Here is a 26409-nt window from a genome sequence, read left to right on the forward strand (position 1 = left end):
CAACTCATAGTAACCTGGTTGTATTATAGTTGCATTCTACTTTAAAGGCTTCCATAGTATCATCAGGTCCAGCTGTTCAAAGAAAGCACTGTTAGAACATCTCTCCCATTACTTCCATTTGTATTTCACTTTCAAGTGTGAAAAGATGTAGCAATGTTAAAACATGATTGAAAAATAACTGGCATTTTCCCAAATGTTCAGAATGACTCAGAATGCAAAAGCCTGAAATGGTATGTACTGAACTATGATGGGGAATAAAACATATTTTGTTGGCTATATTTTTCTCCCTTGTGACATAATGCATTTGTGGCCTTTATCAAGTTAAGGATTTGACATTTTGTACTCTTTTACCAAGGCATCAAGTATGTATCAAAGGTTCTGTGGTATATTTTCCCTTCTACTGAAAACATTTTTTTAAAAGGGGCAAAAGAACAGTGAAGTTCAAGAAAGCAGTTTTAAAAGACATTATTTTAAATTATGGAGTTGTGAATTTTAGTAAGGTGACTTCAATACACTTAAGGTTTAATAAGTTTACAGACATTGGATTTGAGATGCATTTCGGCAAGAAGTCACCGCTGTACTATTCAGACTTTAGTGAGGCTCCCTGCACTATTACTAAAGCTGAAGAAACATGCTGGTGAATGTGCAAATGATATCTTAAGGTATGAATATTTGGAAAAATGAGTTTGCTAAAATATTTGAAATATGTATTTACATATGGTTGGATGAAGTGATGGAAGAGTTTTGTATAAAATTAGCTTTTTACTTGACATGTTTATTTCCTTCCTCTCTCTCTCTTCCTCCATCCCTTTCAATTTCCCTCCACTTCAACCTCTTCTTTCTTTCTATCTATCTATCTATCTATCTATCTATCTATCTATCTATCTATCTATCTATCTATCTATCTATCATCTACCTATCTATTTCTATCTATCTATCTATCTATCTAATCTCTCTCTCTCTCTCTCTCATCTCTATCTATCTATCTATCTATCTATCTATCTATCTCATCTCTCTCTATCTATCTATCTATCTATCTATCTATCTATCTATCATCTACCTATCTACATCTATCTATCTACCTATCTATCTCATCTATCTATCTATCTATCTATCTCATCTATCTATCTATCTATCTATCTCATCTATCTATCTATCTATCTATCTATCTATCGATCGATCGATCGATTGATCGATCTATCTATCTATTTATCTATCTATCATTTATATCTATTTCCCCTGCAATAACAATCTTATGAGGAGGTGAGTTATACAACAAACTGTTTAAGAAAATAAAATCTTATGGCATCTCTGGTCTCCTTGATGATTGGATATCTGTGTTCTTGTCAAATAGATAACAAATGGTTAAAATAGGGGGTGCCCTATCAAATCCTGCACCTGTCAACAGTGGTGTCCCTCAAGGCAGCATTCTAGGACCAACACTATTTATTATTTACATCAACAATCTTTGTGATCATATTATAAGCAACTATGTTCTCTTTGCTGAGGATGTTAAATGATTCAACAACAACACTGACAATACTTCTACCCTTCAAAAATACCTAGACCATGTATCACAATGGTCTGATAACTGGTAACTTCAAATCTCATCTGCAACCAATCTTCGGGCTTACACATTGGCAAAAAGAATTAGAACACAAAATACAACTTGGAGGACATGACCTTGTAGACGACCCTCACTCTGTTAAGGACCTTGGAGTTCTCATATTTAATGACCATAGCTCATTGTAATAACATTGCCAAAAAAGCACCAAGAGTTGTTAACCTAATTTTGCGTAGCTTCTTCTCTGGCAATATTAAACTGCTAACCATACAAAACATTTGCAAGACCAATCCTCGAATACAGCTCACCTGTCTGAAACCCGCACTGCATATTGGACATGAATACAATTGAGAGAGTCCAGAAATATCTCACAAGAAGAGTCCTTCACTCCTCTGCTTTCAACAGAATACCTTATTTGACCAGACTTGAAATTTGGGGCTTAGATAACTTAGAGCTACGTTGCCTTCAATCTGATCTAAATGTGGTTCATAAAATCATTTACCGCAATGTCCTACCTATCAATGAATACTTCAACTTCAATTGTAACAACAGACGTACTCACAATAGATTCAAATTCAATGTAAACTGCTTGAAATTCAACTGCAGAAAATACGACTTTAGTAACAGAGTGATCAATGCCTGGAATGTACTATCTAAGTTTGTGACTTCTTCCCCAAACCTCAAAAACCTTAACCTTAGATTGTGCACCCCATTCCTCAGAATCATTGCTGATTGTTTTACAGACACAATTGTTTTCCGGACACAATTCAAAGTGTTGGTAATGACCTATAAAGTCTTACATGGCATCGGGCCATATTACTTGCAGGGATGCCTTCTGCTGTATGAGTCTCAGCGACCGGTTAGCTCCCACAGAGTTGGCCTTCTCTGGGTCCCATCAACCAGACAATGTTGCTTGGCAGGGCCAAGGGGAAGAGCCTTCTCTGTGGGAGCCCTGGTGCTCTGGAATCAGCTCCCCCCAAGGATTCGCACTGCCCCTACCCTCTTTGCCTAAAGACTCACTTATGTCGCCAGGCTTGGGGCAATTAGGTCTTTGCCCCTTGAGCAATGAATGTGATGTATGGTTGAGATCTGAATGTGTATGATTGATTTTTAAAATATTGGGATTTTAGGTTATGTAATTTTAATTAATTGGATTTGTCTTTGTATTTCATTGTTTTATATTATATGCTGTAAGCCACCTCGAATCTTCGGAGAGGGGCGGCATACAAATCTAATAAATAAATAAATAAAATAAATACAATTGTGTCAATAAATTATAATTATTCTGACCCTAAGAACGAAAATAGCAAAAGAGGTGATCAAAATTATTTGGAAAACTTTCTCCTATAACTCAGAAATCCTGTGGTATCATACCTAAGGAGGTGGTAGAATGGACCATTGCATCTCTAAGTGAAGTTGGAGCAAATCTCTTTTTAAAATCATCATCATTCCATATAAGCCTCAAATAAAGGAACAAAAAAATTAAAATGCCTGACATTTTACATTCATTTTCTAACTTAACACGTTTACCTTTAAATGCTAAAGGGCTCATTGTCATGATGATGAATTGCATTTTATTGTGTCAATAATCAATTCATTTAGGGTCCCTGGTAAATTTGACCTGGTAAATTTGCAAAATAGTCTGATGATTATCATTTATGTATTTTAGTAAGAAATCATGCCTGATTAAACATATGAGTAGGTTTTCAAACTAGGTATGAAAACCTTGCATCCCTTTTGATATTTATCAATGCCTTCCCACTCCCCATGAAGTTTATTAATTACAGGCCATGCTTTCAGAAGATCCACTTTATATTAGAATATTATTTGAACAGCATATTTGGATCATATAAATAGTTGTCCATATGTGATGATGCCAGAATAGAATGTATTAGATGTCATACACTGTGACCTGCAGATCCTTGGCAAACTACTATTTTTGTATTTTGAAGAATTCAACCAAAATGAACATCCCAATGTGCAAAGGATTAAATACAATTATTTACTTCTCTTGATTTATTCCCTGTGATTTGTGGGCTGTAGAAGCCAGGATCTGTTTATATTCCTTTCCTTTAAAAGAAAGGATACTGTTTTTTAAAATACTCAGAATCTCCTAGATCAGAACTGCAGAAAAAGCAATTGCTGCCAACCTGCCTTCCATTGAGGACCTGTATACTGCACGAGTCAAAAAGAGGGCGGGGAAAATATGTACTGACCCCTCACATCCTGGACACAAATTGTTTCAACTCCTACCCTCAAAACGTCGCTACAGAGCACTGCACTCCAAGACAACAAGACACAAGAACAGTTTTTTTCTGAACGCCATCACTCTACTACACAAATAATTCCCTCAACACTGTCAGACTTTCTACTAAATCTGCACTTCTATTCTACTAGTTTTTCTCATCATTCCTATCACCCATTTCCTTCCAAGTTATGACTGTAACTTGTTGCTTATATCCTAAGATTTTTATTAATATTGCTTCTTCATTGCTTATTTGACCCCTATGACAATCATTAAGTGTCGTACCACATGATTCTTGACAAATGTATATTTTATTTCATGTACGCTGAGAGCATATGCACCAAGACTTGTGTGTCCAATCACACTTGGCCAATAAAATTCTATTCTATTCTATTCTATTCTATCAGTGAAGGCAAACCTATTGGCACAGGTGCCACAGGTGGCACGTGGAGTCATATCTGCTGGTATGTGAGCCATTGCCCTAGCTCAGCTCCAGCATGCACTGGCCAGCTGATTTTTGGCTCTCACAGAGGCTCTTGAAAGGCATTTTTGGCTTCCGGAGAGCCTCTAGGCGAGTGGGGAAGGTCATTTTTGGGAAGCCTCTGGAGAAAAATGGGTGAAAATTGGCCTACGAGGCCTACCCAAAGTTAGGAATTATGCTGTTTCCGGCCTGTAGAGCACCTCCAGGGGGTGGCAGTGGAGGCAATTTCCATCCTCCCCAGGCATTGAATTATGGGTATGAGCACTCACGCAGGCGCGATAGTGTGTATGCACACGCTTTCAGCACCCAAGGGAAAAAAGGTTCGCCATCACTGTCCTAGATTGAATACAAAAAGGCTAGGTTCAACTCCAGCTTTCATATTGCAGGATATAGAATAATTTATATAGTTGGGTTACTCTATTGGGATGTTCAACTGATTTGGACTTCAGTGTCACACATACCTTTTGAGCATCAAAGCATAGGAGTGTTTCTGTCTGTTTATGTTCTTAGTTTTATTGTTTTAATTATAAACATTTTCAAAGTTTGGGGCATTTGGTTTGTTGAATTGAAAAAAATAATCATAAAACAAGGAAAGAAAATAAATTGGATTAGGACAGGTGTGAAAAAATTGATTTAATTTTAATTAAATTTGCATTGATTATCAGATTTATCACTCAATTATCAAGAATCAGTTTGTCAAGTCAAATTTGATAAGCTACCTCAATGAGAAGATAAGCACAGGAAAGGTAGTACAAATAACACAATAAGTGAGTTGGGAGGAACCTTGGAGGCAGGGCCACCATCAGGAATTTTGGGGCCCCATACAGCCTAAGTGTCTGGGGTCCCCTGGCCATTTTAAAACTACTGCCACCAAAATTCCGTGCCATGCCCACCATGGCCACACACCCCCGGCCCTCTGAGGTCAAACACAGCCCTGATGTGGCCCTCAATGAAATTGAGTTTGACACCCCTGGCCTAGAGGCTAAATCCTATGAACAAGGGCTAAGAGAATGAGTATGTTTAGCTCAATAAATAGAAAACTGAGGGGGAATATAATAGTAGTTTCCCAATCCTTAAAGGGCTGCCACAGAGCAGATGGCATCTATTTATTCTCCATGCCACCTGAAGGTAGTACAAGAAGCAATGGGCGGAACCTCACCAAGAAGAAATGCAATCTGGAAATAAGGAAAAACTTGGGACTGGGCGGCATAGAAATAAATAAAACCTAAATAAATAAATAAATAAATCCCTTCTTTTTTATTAAAAGAAATTAATAGAAACATAGAAACATAGAAGACTGATGGCAGAAAAAGACCTCATGGTCCATCTAGTCTGCCCTTATAGTATTACCTGTATTTTATCTTAGGATGGATATATGTTTATCCCAGGCATGTTTAAATTCAGTTACTGTGGATTTACCAACCACGTCTACTGGAAGTTTGTTCCAAGCATCTACTACTCTTTCAGTGAAATAATGTTTTCTCAGGTTGCTTTTGATCTTTCCCCCAACTAATTTCAGATTGTGTCCACTTGTCCTTGTGTTCACTTTCCTATTAAAAACACTTCCCTCCTGGACCTTATTTAACCCTTTAATATATTTAAATGTTTCGATCATGTCCCCCCTTTTCCTTCTGTCCTCCAGACTATACAGATTGAGTTCATGAAGTCTTTCCTGATACGTTTTATGCTTAAGACCTTCCACCATTCTTGTAGCCCGTCTTTTGACCCGTTCAATTTTGTCAATAATAATTTTAAAAAACCAAAATCCATTATTATTAAAACTAAAACAACCAGCAAAACTATTAATAAAAACAGGTGAGGGCTGGGTTTTTTTCTCTGTTATTATTTAAGTGCTTTTACCATATGCTTTAAATCAAGAATCACTTCTCTCTCTGTTTCTCTCTCTTTTCTGTCATTCTCTGCCTCAATCATTTTCTCATTTCTCTTTTTTTCTCCCCTTTTTTCTATCATTTCTCTCTCTCTTCCACTCTTCTCTCTCTCTCTTTCTTCCTCTCTTTCACTCTCTTCCTTCCTCTCTCATCTCTTTCTTTCTTTCTCTCTCTTTCTCTCTCTTGCTTTCTTTCTCTTTCTCTCACTCTCTTCCTTCCTCTCTCATCTCTTTCTTTCTTTCTTTCTCTATCTTGCTTTCTTCCTCTCTCTCTCTCTCTTCCTTCCTCTCTCATCTCTTACTTTCTCTCTCTCTCTCTTTCTCTATCTTGCTTTCTTTCTCTCTCTCTCTCTCTTCCTTCCTCTCTCATCTCTTACTTTCTTTCTCTCTCTCTTTCTCTATCTTGCTTTCTTCCTCTCTCACACTCTTCCTTCCTCTCTCATCTCTCTCTCTTTTCTTTCTCTCTCTTTCTCTATCTCTCCACCTCTTTCTCTCTCTTTTTTTTCCTCACTTTCCCTCTCTTGTTTTCTTTCTCTCTCTCTTGCTTTCTCTCTCTCTCTCTCACTTTCTCTCTATCTTGTTCTGTCGTCGCTCTCACTGTCTCTCATTCTCCGGAGGCTGGCGAAAGTAATTTTCAATGTCCAGAGCGCGGGTGACACGCGCTCTCCCCATCCCCCTGCTGCCAGCCCAACCCAGAAAATTCAAAGTAAGAAAAACCTTCGCTCTTACTTTGAATGTTCCGGGCAGGCATTGAAAATCGCCTTCATCAGTTTGAATTGAAAATCACCTTCGCTGGCCGGCGGCCCCCGCTGTGAGAATGCCTGCAGAGAAGAAAGAGAGGCGGAGTGGGCGGGTGGGCGAGGGCAGCGGCGAGTAGCCACGGGGGCGTGAGGGGGCTAGAGGCGCGGGGGGCGGGGGCGGCCGCGGCTTTGTGTGTGCCCTTGGAAAAGGGTGTGCGGGGGGGCCTTTGGGGGGACGCTGGTGCACGCGTGCGAAGCCTACAACTTGCGCTTGGGTTAAATTTTGTTTCTTTCCTAAGCAGCCTTTTGTGTAAAAAAATCAATTTGGGAATGACTCGTTCCCAAATGGATTTTTTTACACAGAAGGCTGCTTAGGAAAGAAACAAAATTTAACACAAGCGCAACTAACACAAGTGCAACCACCCCCCCGAAGGGGCTCCTACCTTCGCCGCACGCTTTATTCTGGGACTGGAGGACCGCGCTACCAAAGGCTCCGTCGGGGCTTCGAGTCCTGCCTTGCGAGGGCCAGAGGGCCCGCCTTTTTCGTTGTTGAGGCAGGCGGCCGGCAAGAGAGGGCCGGTACTGCGCATGTGCGAGGAGCTGCTCACTGGGCACAAATTACTGTAGGCGCCAGGAGGCCGGCGGACAAAACCGCCCCCCCCCTCATTGTTCAATTTGGCCGGGCCCGTGACACCACTCCCAGTAGTACCATCCTATCGGCGGCCCTGCTTGGAGGTCTTCTACTCCAATCCCCTGCTCAAGTAGTAACCCATTTTAGACCAAACTATCAACATATTTTTGGTTGACATACTGCTGGGCTAAAAATGGATCTCATAGGCATATTTACAAAATAAAAACAGTAGCTCATTAGAATCCAATGGTTTGTTAGAAATCCATCCACCTGCCCAAAAAAAGGAAACATATTTTGGGAAAGCAGAAATCTTCTTCGATAAACTGGAAGAATAATGGGGAGAAAGCTAATCAGTTTGCCTATTAAAAGAGAATTTTATATTAGCAGGTTACATGGGATCATCATTGTGGCTGGCATTTTCTATCAAGCTAAAACAACCATTTTACAAGACTGCCTATGGCAGGTGGCACTCAATACCATATAAGAGGGCACGTGACATGTTGCCCTATATCAGCTCCAGCACACATGTGCATGCTGGCCAGCTGATTTTTGGCCTTGAGAAAGGCCGTTTTCGCCCCCAGGAGGCTTCAGGGAAGCTTCAGGGAAGCCTCCTGAAGCTTGGGGACAGCAAAAAATGGCCCAACAGGCCAACTGGAAGTTTGTTTCTGAACTTCTGCTTGGTCCACTTGGCCACTTTTAACCATCCCCAGGTTTCAGTGAAACCTGTGTGAAAGTGTGGGGGTAATGGGTGGGTGAGTAGGTGGTTGAGTGCATGGGTGGGGTGAGGGTATGAATGTGAGCACATGTGCATGTACTAGTGTGTACGCACACATCCTTTTGGCATGCAAACTAAAAAGGTTCACCATCACTGGCTTATGACATGCTCTTAAAATTCCAGAATTGAATACTAATTGAAAAATGTTTGCTGATTTATGCTCTTTATTGCCTTAAATGTCACTCCTGTGTCTGTTGGAGTACAGCCCAGTGTGAACAGGTTTTCAATAAGCTTTAGTTGTCTCAAGAATTATTAAATATTTCTTTTCCTCTCAATATATGGTATTCAAAATTCATATCACAATCAGGGAATTTTGAGTATATAGGACAACTGTACACCTACTTATATTTACCAAAGTTTGCCAAAAGTTTTTTTTTCATTTCCTATAGAAAGTAAATTATTTTAGCACATTAAAGTATGTTTGGATTTCAGCTTGGATCAAAGAAGATTTACTTTTAAGTCCATTTTTATTGTTACTTTATTGACTTTAGACTACAAGGACACATATAAACCAGTGTTTCAAATATCTGTAAGACAAACAAACACAAAGTTTCCCTTCTCTCCCAGAAAATTGTATGCACTATATATTCCTTTTCATGTTGGATAACAGAAGAATTGAATATATATGTATAATTTATGAAATGTAAGTACTAATTAGAAAACATCATCTAGGCTATTTCCAGTAAAGATAATACACTCAATGGTTATAATGTGATTATAAAGAAATGAAAAACAATGTATTAACACAATAAAATTGTTACATGTTGTTTTTATCATTGTTGCTGGCCGCCCCGAGTCTACGGAGAGGGGCGGCATACAAATCCAATAAATGAATGAATGAATGAATGAATGAATGAATGAATGAATAAATAAATAAATAAATAAATAAATAAATAAATAAATAAAAATGAAATCATTTTTCCAAATAATAATACATTGCTACTATTGATATCTGTTAGATCAAACACATACAAATGTAAGGTATGATTTAAAAATATGATGCGATTCCTCATTTTATATTTTTGAAGACTTGGCAAAAGCTTTTTGTACCTTGATGTAATAAAAGATTTATTATATTTTAATTTTCTATAATGCTTCAAATGAATTCTTGCAGCTAGCCACAAAAGCCAGGTGCCAATTCCATTCTTGCTTTCAACGAAAGCATTCAGTCTATGGCTTGTAGTTAGCAGGCTGACAGCCTGCTTGCTTTGACCAACCTTCAAGTGATTGTCCATGGTCTTGCACAACTCAATAACATAGCTAAGAGAATCATGAATATTTAGACGTCCAGCAAGCCTGTAATTTTTAAGACACTGCAGAACTGTATCTGCCATTATTTCTTACAATTATTTATGGTTATGGATGCTAGATATATAGTGCAGCAAAATCTGGAGGCCTGCAAGTTCTCCATCAGTGATATAGGACAATCTGGGAAAGAAAAGACTATCTGCATATGCCAATGATGGATCACAAGGTGGTAGGAGAGAGGAAAACAAACCTTAAATAGAATAAGGCCAGCTTTCAGAACTACATTCAGAACTAATAGGAAATAGTATAACTATTCAGAATTAATAGGAAATAGTATAAGGGCAGACTAGATGGACCATGAGGTCTTTTTTCTGCTGTAAATCTTCTACGTTTCTATTCTTCTTCTTCTGTAGAATTTCCTGAGCTTGGTTGCTTGCTTGCAGATATTTTATTACCTGACCAGGTAACATTATCAGTGTTAGTGACTAATGTTTCCTCCCTTTATATATAGTGACTTAATTTTGCTGGGGGTATAGTTTTCTCCTTCTTTAATTAGGGCATTGTTTCTTGCTTGACTATTTGTTTGGCATTTATTTTTCAACACTGCCCTGCCCCATTCACGATAGGTCACTTGACTCTGCCTATAACATAATGGGCAAAAGCAGAGTACAGTAATAGATTGTATCTACTTTACAGATCCACGGGTTATTGTTGCCTATAATTTTTTCCTATTTGACAGAAAAATATGGTGCAGCCCTTGGTGTTCTCTGAGCTTGCTTATATGCTTGCAGATATTTCATTCCCAAACTAGATAGTGCTGATGTTACCTAGTTGGGTAATGAAACATCTGAAAGCAAAGCAGAACTGTTAGATTCTCGATCCCATCTGCTATGAGAATAACCAATAGTACTTTGTCTCCATATAAAATGAAGCAATGCTATTTCTGTGGGCTGCATGAAAAACGAAGTAAGGGTAAATTTACGTTGTAATACAGTTGTTTTACATTCCTAAATAACCAAGCTCAGACAACACAGTACATTGTTCAACTGTAAGCTCAATATATTCTCTTTTATTCTTCCTTACCTGAAGCAAATGGTGACAGTTTTCCTTGATAAAGAAATCATTCAGTTTATCTGTGTCTGTTTATTATACCCTTGCTAGCTGAAGGAATGCAGCACACTGACTCTATTGAGAAACACAATAGCTCAGGTATTATAATTCTGTAGTTACCTTGAGAAGTATTCACACATGCCAATCATTATGTGTTTTAACAACCATATAGGTATGAATCAACTACAGTGTGAAATATTCAAGTAAATTGGCTATAGCATGTATATACAGTTGATCGTGCAATATGTAATATGAATTTTATTCTGTTTGTAGTTCTATTAAGTAGCAATTGAATTGCGGCGCAGGCGGAGTAACAGTCGGACACAAAGGTGTGGGTATAAATAGGGTCACTTTTATTAAACAAATTCAAATTAACTATTTAGCCAATTAACCACGTGACCTGCAAAGGTGCATAAATCAAATGGGGGCGGAGTTAACTTTGCAACAAACTCACTTGAGCAACTCTAGGGCGAAAGCTCCTTGCCCGGGTGCAGGGTCAGGTAAAATTACACCTGCCCCCTGCCCAATGACACGCCCCCACGGCGTGTGGGATGGCTCGCCACTGGTCTCTGATACGCCACAGGCAGCGAGCCACAGGAGCGACCCCCTCCCCGAACCCAAGCCGGTCGAGCCCTGTACTCCGAGAAGGAGATCGCCCCTCACCTCAGTAGAGGTGCCCCTAAAGGAGATCACACAGTTGCTGCTTACGCCCATTTCCGCCCCCTTTCGGCCACAGCAGGGGGTGAAATTATAAATTTATTCCCCCTGCTCCCCCCCCCTGCACATGAATGTGCAGGCACCTCTGCAGGTCGCTATGAATTTGTCATTACCTTTGCCTATCAAATGTACCCCGACCCCTCTGAATAAAGCTAATTGGGATGCTCAGATGTTGGGGTGATCTATCCCTCCACCCCCCATCTGGAGCACCCATCCCTTCACTACTCTGTTGACCCTCTACCTGTCATCCTCCACCGCCCTGGGTTCCTGGCATGCCATGCCTCCAGCACCTCCGTTGTAACATATGGTACCGCAACACGCGTGTGTCAGGCCACCTTTCCCACTTCACCAGCAACAGGTGGCAGCCACCAGCGTGCCACACCAAACAATCTGGGTCCAGCCCCTCACTGCTCCTAACTTTTCCCAATGGGAGAGGCCCGTCTCAAACGGAGACCTCCGAGCTCAAGCCCTTCCCACGAAGCCCCAGTGACTCAGCAACCTCCACATTCCTGAAGTAAATGTTGCCGCTGTACAACCAGCCGACATGCCACACTGTGGCCGCAGTTTGCTACTGGGGCGAAAGAAGGGCAGCTCATTCGCACTTTGCCCGTAACGGTGGAGCAGGGCCAGGACCTAGAGAAACGATAAGAATAACAAGACAGTGTTATCCACCCGCTCTCAAAATTGCTTGTACTTAGGTGCTTGAATCAACGCCACGAAAACCCACTGACTTCGATCCGCCACCATACTCCTTACTTTGCGGGGAACTTGCTGAAAACCGCAATCCGTGTCGCTGAGGGAATACCACTCTATATCCGACAATGCTCCTGTAACGGCTCCTAACTGTTATTTGCTCGGTGGAGGCCTGTCTTATGGTCCAAAGTGGCCCAGTCCCTGGCTTCCTCGCTGTACCTGGACTAAGTCCATCACACCCAGGCTTGTATCCTGTTTGATACGCCTGGCCGGTGATCCATCCACCCTCTGCGTTACTGGAGACTTGGAGCACAACCAACACAGCTGCCGCAGCCCCCCGGTTTAAAATCGGTTTCCTGGCCCAGGGAACCGTACCTGATCCCCTACATGCGACCATGACAGCACCTCGCATACCTACCCTGTCCCAAAGGCCATATGATTGGCTGCGAGTGAACCGTCCTTGCCTCGTTGGGTGAGAAGCTGGGTCCCATACAATGCCCGCTGCCCCTGAAACTGGGTAATGCATAGCGGCTTACTAATATCTCCCCCATCTGTGTCCGATCTTTGGGCCATCCCTTGATCATTCCCCCTGTCCTCAAATAGTGAGCCCCCGGGGTCTTTTGTTAGGAGAGCTAAGCCCCCTCTGTTGCCCCTATACGAGGGCATGTAACCGTGTGGTCCCACCTGCACTCCTTTGCTTGAGCGATGGCACCCCCCCCCTTCTGGGAAACCTGTGCCCCCGCCTATGCCATGTGGCTGCCACCCACCTGCCCCTGCGTACATACTCCCTGTTAACCGACCGGGCCTTCTGTTGCTGTCTCGCTTCCCCGCCGCTGAAACAGCCGTGCCACAGTCGCAACCCCATGTTCCTGTACGCCTCTAGCGAAAATCAACTTAATCGTGAATTTAATTCAGATGACCGGAGACTTAGCGTTCGTGTAAGCCCCCCTATGCCAGGAAATGATTACACCGCTTCACTGAAACACTAAAGGGGCTGCGATAAACCGACCAATTCATATTTTTATTCATTTATGCAATTGTCATGCCGTCCTTTTCCCTAGACCCATGGCGGCTCCCAACATGTCGGTCGCCGCACTCTTCCCACAGGGCCAGGCTATTGCCCCCACAATCTGGTTCCCCTTGCTTACTCCCAAGCGGATCAACCAGAGATTAGGAAACTCCCAAACTTCACTATGGTAATGACCTGGGTATCTGCAGGCTATAGTTATGAAATTAAATATCTCTCTGGTTTGTTGGTACTAAAAAGGGGGCCTGCTACCAACTGTACCCCTACTATTATAGCCCCCAGTACAAATGGACATTAGAAATGTAATAAAACTCAGAAAATTAATAGTGAGGAGCGACCAACAGTCAGGCCCATGGTGATAGAGCCCCATCCCCCAGTGTCGAGGGCAGTAATAGTGCCTTAACCCCTAAAACATCCTATAAAGGCAAAATGCTACCCTGGGGTAATGTCCCTCTTACCAATGTCTGGTTCTCCTTATGGTTCGTGTCCCGATGGAACTGCCATAGAATACTACAGGTTCAAAGTATCCTAAATTATTTGCCCCCCATCACCTAAACGGCCATTGCCAATTGTACTATCTCGCCATGTCATGAAGTCAACAGGTACCTAGTATGGACCATGTGCCCTGGCCAAGGTGGCCAAAGAGAAAAATATATAGAGGATTGATGGCCGGAAAAAGGACCCCATGGTCTATCCAGTCTGCTCCCACACTCCTTCCCGTACGTTACCGTACAATGGACATGGTTATCCCAGGCATGTTCAAGCTCAGCCACTGCAGATCCACTGCCCCTGTCTGCTGTAAGTTTGTTCCAAGGATCAACCACTCCTGCAATAAAACCGTAAAATAATAAATAACAATGACAACAACACACGAGGCACCCATGCGGACAGTGCTCACAGATACCCCCCAATCTGCTAGCGACGTAATCCTTTACAGAGAGCGACAGCGCCTGTCCTGCTTACTGCCAGAGCGTGTATGGGTGTGTCCCAGGCCTTGCCCTAACTGGGGAAAGGTGGGTACCGCCATGTGGGCAATCCCCCTCCACGCAATGAGGGCATAGTAATGCTGCTGTCTAGCTAAGTACTGGTGGGTAGCTCATAAATCATAAAATAAAATTAAATTATATCCTTTATAATAACAGTAATAATAACCATAATAACAATTCCTTAATTTTGCATGTCTCCCCCCTCTACCGACAATATATATATCATTGTAGCATTGCTTAACTCGTTATGCATCCAGCAAGCTAAAAAACCCAGCCATTGGCCTATCCCAGACCATTAGCTTGCATACACGGGCCTTGTTTCTCTCAGTTTGTATACCCTAAACCCCCGCTAGTATTAAACTAATAGAATGAATTAATAATATTAAATAAAACTGAACCCAGTGGTTCAATTCATCCGACTGCTTAAGTGATATTGGTAAACTTTAAAACCAATCCGCTAGCATTGTCCTCAAGTGTGAATTATGGGCATACAGATGAGAAGGCAAGCAGGAATTAAGGATGGAATTTATATCGCAACATATTTTGCCACTTCTTCAAAACGTCGATTCAATGAATGTCTCAGAATAGTGAAAATGGGGGATATGCAGTATGAATATGTGCTATTGATCTGCATAAGACACATGTGCTTTAGATGTGTTATTGACTTGTATAATATATATGTGCAAAATTCCTATTCTTTTTGTTCTCCTCAGATTCACAAAATTATGGGTCGAATGGCCAATGTTTATATTTAATCCACTCACTTTATACCTTGGTCATCCTGAGAAGGCGCTTTTGTTGCATGAGCACATGTTTTCACAGAGGTCCCTTATCTGACTATAGGTGACTATTGGATAAAAACTGATCAAAGTTTAGAGAAGGCATTTTTTAGGTTATTTTGCTATAAATGTGCTGCATTTTGTAGGCCTATTCCTATACATCATTTTATTTTATTCCGAGACTGGTCTGTACATCATATTAATATAAATTATGTTTAGTCATTCTTTACATAACTCGCTCTAAAGGAAATCTAAATCCATTAACCAAGTCAGGCAATTGTATTTTGAATTAGTGTGGATATGCAGATATAGATATGTAGACATTCTTCTAGTAGTAAATTCAATTCAATTCAATGTATTAGATTTGAATGCCGCCCCTCTCCAAGACTCGGGGCGGCTCCCAGCAAACGCTGTGTACCAATGTACACTAGCGAGGGGCAACCATCATGTAAAATTTCTCCCCCACCAGGGGAAACGGGGCCCCCAAACAGGGACCGCCTGGGTAGTGCCAATGGGGGAGGGGCCGCCGGGAGGCAAGAAACCCCCCCCCGCCGCTCCGAGTCCTGACCCCGAAAATCAGCGGCAAAAAGGAAACCGAAACCACGTGGGAGAAGGGCGAACGGCCTCCCCGCTGCCGCTGTCCCCCTCCCTCGCGCTCGCCCGGGCCTCCCCGAACCGAAGCGCTCCCGGCGCATAAACTGCAGGGCCGTAAGAGCCCTTGCTAAAACGCCCGGCGAAACACGTGGCCCGGGAACCTCAACCGGCCGGCAAGCCGCCGAAGCCCCGCGCGCCCTGCCGCCATATGCCTGAGGCTAAGGTGGGGGGGGGGGGAAGGGGCGCCGGCACAGTAGCCAACTGAAAACCTTCCCCCTTTCCCCAGCAAGCAAACGGGCGAATCCCGCAATTTTCCCGCCGGCGCCGTCCTGCGCGCTGCCGGCAATGCCGCAGGATAAGCAACCTCGCCAGCCAGACAGGCGCCCGGCAACGGCCTGTGCACGGGCGCTGGATGCCGCCGCCCCCTGCCTCCCGTAACCCGAGCTGCCCCCGGCGTTCCTCCTCGCTCCCAGGGGCTTCAAACCGCGCTCCAATCCTCCCGACGGGGAGAAACGCGCGCTGCTCCTCCTGCGCCGATCCGGCCTGCGGCGAGCTCGGGAGACAATGAGGTGTCCAGCGCCGGCGGGCAGGAGGCACTGCGCCACGAGGCAGCCCCTTTATAGGGCTGCCTCCCTCCTGCCCGGTTCACTGGGTGACCATGCACCCAGGCAACACGCTGCGGCCCCCGGGGATGACGTGGGGGCCGCAGGCTCCGCCCCAACATGGCGGCCTCCTTCCCCGGCCCACGCCGCAACCCTCGCCAGCGGTGAGTCGCCGGCGGCATTGTGCTATTGTTATAAGATTATGTTTGAACTTATTAAACAAGGTACAATGAAGCCTACCCCAGATGTCTGTCCAGAAACATCAATGCACATGTGAAAAGGAAAGCATGAAAACAAATTTGGGGTTTTATCTATTCCCAGAACAAAAGAGATGTCTTAAATGAGATTGTATAAAATGCTGTTATTGAGAACTATTATATTATATTATATTATATTATATTATATTATATTATATTATATTATATTATATTATATTATATTATATTATATTATATTATATTATATTATATTATATTATATTATATTATATTATATTATATTATATTATATTATATTATATTATATTATATTATATTATATTATATTATATTATATTATATTATATTATATTATATTATATTATATTATATTATATTATATTATATTATATTATATTATATTATATTATATTATATTATATTATATTATATTATATTATATGTGAGTGTGTGTGCGCGTGTGTTATTTTGTTTTTTTTTTGCTGAATTTGAAAATTAAGGGAGACTAGGATAGATCTATTTCGGCCTTATTTTGGCCTCATCAGCTAGCCATACCCTCACTGGGACTTGAACCTGCAACCTTTGCCTTGTAAGACAGAGAATTAACCTCTAGGCTACATTATCCAATCCCTTCAGCTCTGTACCAGGGAAGGGTTACATTTTGTGTCGAATCACCCTGGTGTATTGAAGGAACATCACAGCTCCTTTTTTGCCTCTCGGCCCAACCCAGGGCCATTCTGGCCTCATCAGCTAGCCATACCCTTACTGGAATTTGATCCCGAGATCTCTGCCTTGTAAGGCAGAGAATTAACCGCTAGGCCACCAGATCTGATCCCTTCAGCTTTGTACCAGGGAGGGGCTATATGTTTTTTCTGTTGGATTACTCTGGTATATTGAAGGAACGTCACAGCTCCTTTTTGCCTCTAGGATATATATATAAGCCAAATACCATTCACTCATCACAAAATCTCCAGAACTGTAAAGCCTACAAACTTGAAACTTGGCACATATGTTCCTTTTGTCTTCTAGATGCTTGCTAAGAAAGGATTTTTTTCTAAATGACCATCAGATCATTAGTATTTTCATATAATATTATATTAATTAACATCTTTTGATGTTAAGGAGTTGGACATTCTACTCCCCCAACCTCTCAGAAAAGAATTCTGTTCCAACTGCCAATTGCCTTATGTTAGCATGCTCTGATGCTACCGCTTTGCTAAACTGGACATGGATGTGGCCAGTGTTGACTTATCTGGCCTGTGGGCTGGGAGTTTAGACATTCTACTACCCCTCCCCACCTAAAAAGAACACTGTTCCAATTTCTAGTTGCCTTATATTAATACACTCTGATGTTAAGGAGTTAAACATGCTAGATAATTTTTCAAGCTTTAGGTGTCAATGTATCAAGCTCAATCATAACTACTCATTAATTTTCAAGCTTTAACTGTCAATTTATCAAGCCCTATCACATAGTTTTGTAGTGAAGCTACTAGTCTTTATATAAAGGAAAGCAATGTTATTTCTATCAAGCATGAAAAAGAAAGTAAGGGTAAGTTTATATTACCACACAGTTTTTCTACATCCCTAATCAAGTTATCGCACAAGAACAATTTTAATATAGTACAGAATTGTCAGTGCACTTTTCATAACAGATACCGCTGCAGATATAGTAATAATAAAAGGGCTCCTATCTCCCAAGAAAATTACATTATTTTCTCTTGGATTGTATCCAGTATCAGACTTTACTTTGATTACAGTGTAACTTGGAAATCATTTTATTTTTTTAAAAAAATTCTACTAGAGTCAGCAGCCCTTTGCCAAATGTTTGTAAATAGTCTTTTAAAGACACTGTTGATGCCTATTAATATAATTAGAGGGTTTCTGATTTATTTTTCAGGATGTTGACTAGCTTATTCCTCTTTGGAAAACAAGGACAAAGAGGAAATTGTTCTTTTCTCTCCTCAGTCTAAATATTGTAATCTTATTTCTTATGAGGCAAGTTTTCTCATGTGAAAGTCTGAGTAGGGTCTTGTTATAACTCTGAAAGCACGACAATTTAATGTTAGGAAACATTTTTTGTGCAATCATAGAGTTGGAAGGGATGTTGGAGATCTTCTAGTCCAGAGGCCTGTCCATATCAGGAGCCCTTATTCCATCCAAGACAATTGAATATCCAATATTTTCTGTAGCATCCATAACTCCATGAGGAAAACTGCTCCATTGGTTAATTGTTCTCACTGTCAAGAAGTTTCTCCTTAGTTCCAGATTGGATCTGCCTCATAGGAGCTTCCACCCACTATATAGTGTTTCATATTTTCATGTCTGGAACAGAAAGACTACAGAGCTATCGTGGGGCTTCCCAGATTCACCCACGTTTCTACAACACTCCGTGGCCTGCACTGGCTGCCGATCAGTTTCCGGTCACAATTCAAAGTATTGGTAATGACCTTTAAAGCCCTACATGGCAGTGGACCAGAATACCTATGGAAACGCCTTCTACCGCACGAATCCCAGCAGCCGATAAAGTCCCACAGAGTTGGCCTTCTCCAGGTGCCGTCGACCAAACAATGTCATTTGGTGGGCCCCAGAGGAAGAGCCTTCTCTGTGGTGGTCCCGGCCCTCTGGAATCAACTCCCTTTGGAGATTAGAACGGCCCCCACCCTCCTTGTCTTTCGCAAATTACTCAAGACCCACCTATATTGCCAGGCATGGGGGGACTGAGACACCTCCCCAAGGCTTTTATATTTTATGTTTTGGTATGTATGTGTTGCATGGTTTTTAATTGTTGGGGTTTTATATATCTTTCTCTTTTAATATTAGATTTGTTACAATGTTATATTGTCTTTGATTATTGTTGAGAACCACCCCGAGTCTTCGGAGAGGGGCGGCATACAAATCTAATAAATAACAATAATAATAATAATAATAATAATAATAATAATAATAATAATAATAATAATCATCATCATCATCATCATCATCATCATTCAAATCCAGATTCAGCCATTAGGTTCATTCAAACCATTCAACTTTAATTATATTGAAGGATTGTGGAGATTATAAAATAGGCATACTGAAGGATATTCCATCTCTCCTGGATACCCTTGAGGAAAGTTGAATAAATAATGTGATCTCCTTTTGTTAAGTTTAATAATCTTCATTAAATGCTTAAGCTTATGTTGACATAGGTTCTTCGGATCGCGTGAAGGGACGGACTGTTTTGACAAAGCAGGAAAAGATCTCCAATAATTCTATTTCTACTTGATGTCTCCCTGATTAGTTTTCGAGCCTTGTTTTTTGTCCTCTGGTGCTTTGAAAAATAGATTAACCCTCTCATCATTGTGGTAGCCCCTCAAATATTGGTACACTGCGATCATGTATTTCCTGGTCCTTCTTTTGATTACATTAGACATATCCAATTTCTATAACCATTCTTTATATGTTTTAGCCTCCAGCTCCTTAATCATCCTTTTTGCTTTTCTCTTTTTCTATAGTCTCAACATCTTTTTTATAAGGCCTGGAAGAATTTTGTCCACGGGGTCGGCAATGGTTTTGACACAACTTTGCAACTAACAACAACAACAACAACACGAATGTGTGTTGTCACCATGTTTTAACATTTCTTTTATATCTTTGTAAATAGCCTTGAGTCGCCATCTACGAATAGACAGTAATGTAAATTTTCTATAAATATTATTTTTAGAAAATCAGTTCCATCCCTCCAGTCACTATCCAGTCACAACTGATGAAGCTTCTTGGATGAGAAGCAAAACATCTTCTTCCTCAAGAAAAAAACCTAGTGCAATTGACTTTTGAAAAATCACATTTGAGACATAAAGTAGAATCTTCCAGAATTTGTTTAGAAAGGTGGTTGGGCCAACAGAGATGTTTGCAGATAAACGCAATAAGCAAAAGGGAGAATAAAGAAATATTATTAAGAGAAGAAACTCAACTGGAAAAAATATTAAAAGAAAAATGGGATGATATAAAAGCAGAAGCGAGTAATATATATAGAATGTTATCACAGGCGGAAGAGAGTGTGATAAAAGGATTAACTAGATGGTGGCAAAATGAAGTACAAATAGACAAAAGAGAGATGAAGAATATAGTTGAAAATATACAGAAAACAAAGAATACAAGAGTTAGAGAAATGAGAAGGAAAATTTTACATAAGTGGTATTATACACCAACACAATTTGCATATTTTCAGAAGAAGGGGAAAGGCACCTGTTGGCATGGATGCCAAGAGAGAGGAGTTTTTATGCATATGTTCTGGGAGTGCTCAGTAGTACAGAAATTTTGGAAAGTAGTGCAAGATGAAACGAACAGGATGTTAAATATTAATTGGACAATTACAAAAGAAATGGCAGTACTGGTAAAAAAGGGAGACTTAAGAGAATTTAAAGAAATAAAAGTAGCAGCATTGGGAAGCGCCCAAGCAGTAATTGTATTGGGTTGGAAAGAAGCAGCAAAATGGACGATACAGAATTGGTATCAGTAAATGGTGGACCACATTTGCTTTGAAATTATGGAGGTAAAGATAAATATGTATAATGAAAATAAATTGAAAAAACTGATGGAACGATGGGAAATGGTGAGAGGTTATATGACAAGTAGAATTTGTGATCTAGCCATAAAGAATAAATTAGAATCACTCTTTGATATGTAAATAGAACGCAGATTCCAGCTTAGAAGAATATTAAAGATATTAGTACAGACCCTCCAATTGGTGGTGGGGTATATATGTATGTTGTCAGGTGATGGGTGCACCTTCACAGGACACTGTTTTTATGTTGTATGTATGTAGTTTGTATGTTTTAACATTTAAAATTAATTTTAAAAATTATATATTAAAAAAGAGACATAAAGTATAACAGGTATAACAAGCAGGAAGAGGGAGATTGTGATCCCCTTATATAGAGCGCTGGTGAGACCACATTTGAAATACTGTGTTCAGTTCTGGAGACCTCACCTACAAAAAGATATTGACAAAATTGAACAGGTCCAAAGACGGGCTACAAGAATGGTGGAAGGTCTTAAGCATAAAACGTATCAGGAAAGATTTAATGAACTCAATCTGTATAGTCTGGAGGACAGAAGGGAAAGGGGGGACATGATCGAAACATTTAAATATGTTAAAGGGTTAAATAAGGTTCAGGAGGGAAGTGTTTTTAATAAGAAAGTGAACACAAGAACAAGGGGACCCAATCTGAAGTTAGTTGGGGGAAAGATCAAAAGCAACGTGAGAAAATATTATTTCACTGAAAGAGTAGTAGATCCTTGGAACAAACTTCCAGCAGACGTGGTTGGTAAATCCACAGTAACTGAATTTAAACATGCCTGGGATAAACATATATCCATCCTAAGATAAAATACAGGAAATAGTATAAGGGCAGACTAGATGGACCATGAGGTCTTTTTCTGCCGTCAGTCTTCTATGTTTTTAAGTAGAATCCATTTTTCTTGTTTGTATAATCTTGAGAGCATTTAATTCAATACCACAGCCCTGTCAGGTGAAGGCAATAGAGCACATTCCAGTGGTCAGAAGTCTGCCTATCTACTTACCTATCCAAAGATATACGATACAGATATAACCGTTACAGATGCATTGGTTTGCATTTGGAAAGAATATTGAAAAGAATCGTAAACCTGTGTTTGGAATACATTTTCTGTACAATATTAATTTTTATATAAGGTTTTTTTTTTCCTGAAGTGTCATAAGAATGTTTCTGGTGGATTACTTCAGTTTACAGGATCAGGATGGAATAGTTGTTTTGCAGTTGAAGCCCAGCTGGAAGCCGGCCTGAATCAATATTTTCTAAATTCGCCGCAAGCAGCTGCAAATTTAATTTATTTATTTGGAAAAAAAACACCACATATTGTCACAAACTGAAGCCAGGGGAATGTGGATAGCACATCCCCCCCCCATTTTTAAAAGATTATGTTAGAAGAGGACTTTTGCTGAGGACATATGAAGGGTGCTGATATTTAGGTTCAGTGTTAATGTTTATTGTTGTTAACCCTGTAGGGTGACCATGCACATAATGTCAATTAAGATCAAGAACAGGAGAGGGGAAATATGTATTAAGAGATACAAATATGATTTGCCCAAAGATATTCAGTAGCCTGTTACTTGTGGTTTCTCAAGACATAGCCACATGCTTCCAGGACATTAATCCAAAAGAACATAAATCTAAAGCCAAGATATACAACGTTAATCTATGTACCATAGAATAGAATAGAATAGAATAGAATAGAATAGAACAGAACAGAACAGAACAGAACGGAATAGAATTCTTTATTAGCCAAATGTGATTGGCCACACAATGTATTTGTCTTGGTGCACATGCGCTCAGTGTACATAAAAGAAAAGATACAATTGTCAAGAATCATGAGGTACAACACTTAATTATAAGAGTCAACTAAGCAATCAGGAAACGATCAATATTAATAAAAATCTTAAGGATACAAGCAACAAGTTTCAGTCATACAGTCATAAGTGGGAGGAAATTGGTTCCTAAGAATGATGAGAAAAAACTAGTCGTAATAGTAGTGCAGACTTAGTAAATAATTTGACAGTGTTGAGGGAATTATTTGTTTAGCAGAGTGATGGCGTTTGGGGGAAAACTGTTCTTATGTATAGTTGTCTTGGTGTGCAGTGCTCTGTAGCATCATTTTGAGGGTAGGAGTTGAAACAGTTTATGTCCAGGATGTGAGGGGTCAATAAATATTTCCACAGCCTTCTTTTTAACTCGTGTACTATACAGGTCCTCAATGGAAGGTATGTTGGCAACAATTGATTTTTTTCTACAGTTCTGAGTATTTTGTACTGCAGGCCACTGAAGCTGACTGTAGATCTGAAGGTCAGCAGTTCAAATCTCATCACCGGCTCAAGGTTGACTCAGCCTTCCATCCTTCCGAGGTGGGTAAAATGAGGACCCGGATTGTGGGGGCAATAGCCTAGCTCCGTTTTAAAAAAGTGCTATTGCTAACATGTTGTAAGCCGCCCTGAGTCTAACGAGAAAGGCGGCATAAAAATTGAATAAATAAATAAATAAATAAATAAATAAAATTTTAATGTTACTTTTTATTAAAGTCAAGGAGCATTATGAATTTCTTCCACTCATTTCGAACAGCACCTTTTTTGTCTTCAGGGAATCTTTTCTGCAATAATAATTGATAAAGGACCCTATCAGATAAATGAAAGTCTTCTCTTTTGTGTCAGGGAAGATTAATATGTTGATAAAATGATGAACCTGGGTATTTACACTTGATTCTTTTCTACATGATGTCATTTTAAGGAGGAAGGTCATTTTTATACTCAGGGTCAACTTTCAGGAGGGGAATAAATATTGTACACCACTGGAAATTTTAAGAGCTGAACTCCTGATGCAAACTGCCAAGTGGGTCACTTTGGCATATTGCAAGAAAGACAAGAGATGAGACCGAGAAAGCTGTTGCATGCTACTTCTGCTGATTGCTGTCTGTCTGTAGATTGGCAGTTCGAGTCTCACAAGTTCAAGTTTGACTCAGCCTTCCAGCTTTCCAAGGTGGGTAAAATGAGGACCCTAATTGTTGGGAGCAATAGGCTGACTCTGTAAATGACTTAGAGAAGGATGTAAAGCACTGGGAAGGAGTATATAAGTCTAAGGGCTATTGCTATCATCATCATCATTAATATCAAATTGTAGCATTGAGAAAAAGACAACCTGTTCATGAATACGCTGCAAAAGAATGAGTTTCTGCCCTGATAAAGAAGGCTATTTGGTTTTAGAAACATAGAAACATAGAAGTCTGACGGCAGAAAAAGACCTCCTGGTCCATCTAGTCTGCCCTTATACTATTTTCTGTATTTTATCTTAGGATGGATATATGTTTATCCCAGGCATGTTTAAATTCAGTTACTGTGGATTTATCTACCATGTCTGCTGGAAGTTTGTTCCAAGGATCTACTACTCTTTCAGTAAAATAATATTTTCTCATGTTGCTTTTGATCTTTCCCCCAACTAACTTCAGATTGTGTCCCCTTGTTCTTGTGTTCACTTTCCTATTAAAAACACTTCCCTCCTGGACCTTATTTAACCCTTTAATATATTTAAATGTTTTGATCGTGTCCCCCCTTTTCTTTCTGTCCTCCAGACTATACAGATTGAGTTCATTAAGTCTTTCCTGATACGTTTTATGCTTAAGACCTTCCACCATTCTTGTAGCCCGTCTTTGGACCCGTTCAATTTTGTCAATATCTTTTTGTAGGTGAGGTCTCCAGAACTGAACACAGTATTCCAAATGTGGTCTCACCAGCATTCTATATAGCGGGATCATAATCTCCCTCTTCCTCCTTGTTATACCTCTAGCTATGCAGCCAAGCATCCTACTTGCTTTCCCGACCACCTGACTGCACTGTTCACCCATTTTGAGACTGTCAGAAATCACTACCCCTAAATCCTTTTCTTCTGAAGTATATGCTAACACAGAACTGCCAATACAATACTCAGATTGAGAGTTTTAATATGAATTGAGGAACGTGCATGTCAAATTCTCTTCTACTAATCTACCTGTTTTCTTAAGCCTACATTCCCTTCAAAACAAATAGATTAATACATTTACAGAACTTATTTTATCTTTTGTTTACTGAACTTTATTACTTATTGTTGCCAAGTAGAAAATGAGAGGGAAAATGCCAACCTAGAACAAAACAATTACCTTTGCTTGTTTTTCAGTTAACTCCATTGTATTTAGGACACAAATAGCAATATACATTTTTTAAAAAAAATATTTAAATGAAAGCACAGTATTGTATGATGGTCAATCATGCTGGCAGTGGCACACAATTTTATCTTACAGGACTACCAATGCTAAAACTAAATATATCAAACAGAACAGGAATTCTGAAGATTTTCTACAGTGTCCCTTGTATAAGTATATTGTTGCCGTTGTTGTCCCAAATATATATAATGCAGGATGAAGCCTCTTCTTTGAAGGTCATTGAGTGGAATCTCTATGACAGTGATGGTGAGCCTTTTTTCCCTTGGGTGCCAAAAGTGTGTGCACGCATGCACTATCCCCCATGCAAGAGTGCCCACACCCATAATTCAAAGCCTAGGGAGGGCAAAAACAGCTTCCTCTGCCCCCTGGAAACCATCTCGAGGCTTGAAAAGGCCATTTCCCAACTTCTGGTGGGCGCAGTAGGCTCGCGTTTTACCCTCTCCAGGCTTCCCTGGAGCCGGGGGAGGGTATAAATGTCCTCCCCCATCCCCCTCTGGAGGCTTTCTGGAAGCCCAAATCTCCCTCCCATAGCCTCTGTGCAAGCCAAAAAGCAGCTGAAGGGCGCACACCTGCATGTCGGAGTTGAGCTAGGGCAACAGCTTGTGTGCCAGCAGATATGGCTCCGTGTGCCACCTGTGGCACCCATGCCATAGGTTCGCCATCACTGTCCTATGCTGATCCATAATCCTTGTGTGGCATGGTGGATACATGGTTTTAACTTATTAGTCTAGAACTAAGAGAGACATTCTAGCCCAAAATTAACTATTTCTCCTATAATTTAATTCTTAACAGAATAACAGAGTTGGAAGGGACTCTGCAAGCAGGAGCCCTACCATTCCAGACAAGTAACTGTTCAGTATTTTTATTTTTATTTTATTTTATTTATTAGATTTGTATACTGCCCCTTTCCGTGGACTCGGGGTGGCTCACAACACAATAAAACAATTCATAACAAATCTAATAATATACAATTTAAAATTTAAAATAGTTAAAAAAAAAACATTTTAAGCAAACATACCTACACACATACCATACATAAATTATATAGGCCCGGGGGAGACATCTCAATTCCCCCATGCCTGACGACAAAGGTGGGTCTTGAGGAGTTTACGAAAGGCCAGGAGGGTAGGGGCAGTTCTAATCTCTGGGGGGAGCTGGTTCTAGAGAGCTGGGGCCACCACAGAGAAGGCTCTTCCCCTGGGGCCCGCCAACCGACATTGTTTAGTTGACGGGACCCGGAGAAGGCTGACTCTGTGGGACCTAATCGGTCGCTGGGATTCGTGCAGCAGAAGGTGGTCTCGGAGATATTCTGGTTCGATGTCATGAAGGGCTTTATAGTATCTTC

Source organism: Erythrolamprus reginae, chromosome 3, assembly GCF_031021105.1.
Source record: "Erythrolamprus reginae isolate rEryReg1 chromosome 3, rEryReg1.hap1, whole genome shotgun sequence".
In the NCBI taxonomy this organism is placed as follows: Eukaryota; Metazoa; Chordata; class Lepidosauria; order Squamata; family Dipsadidae; genus Erythrolamprus; species Erythrolamprus reginae.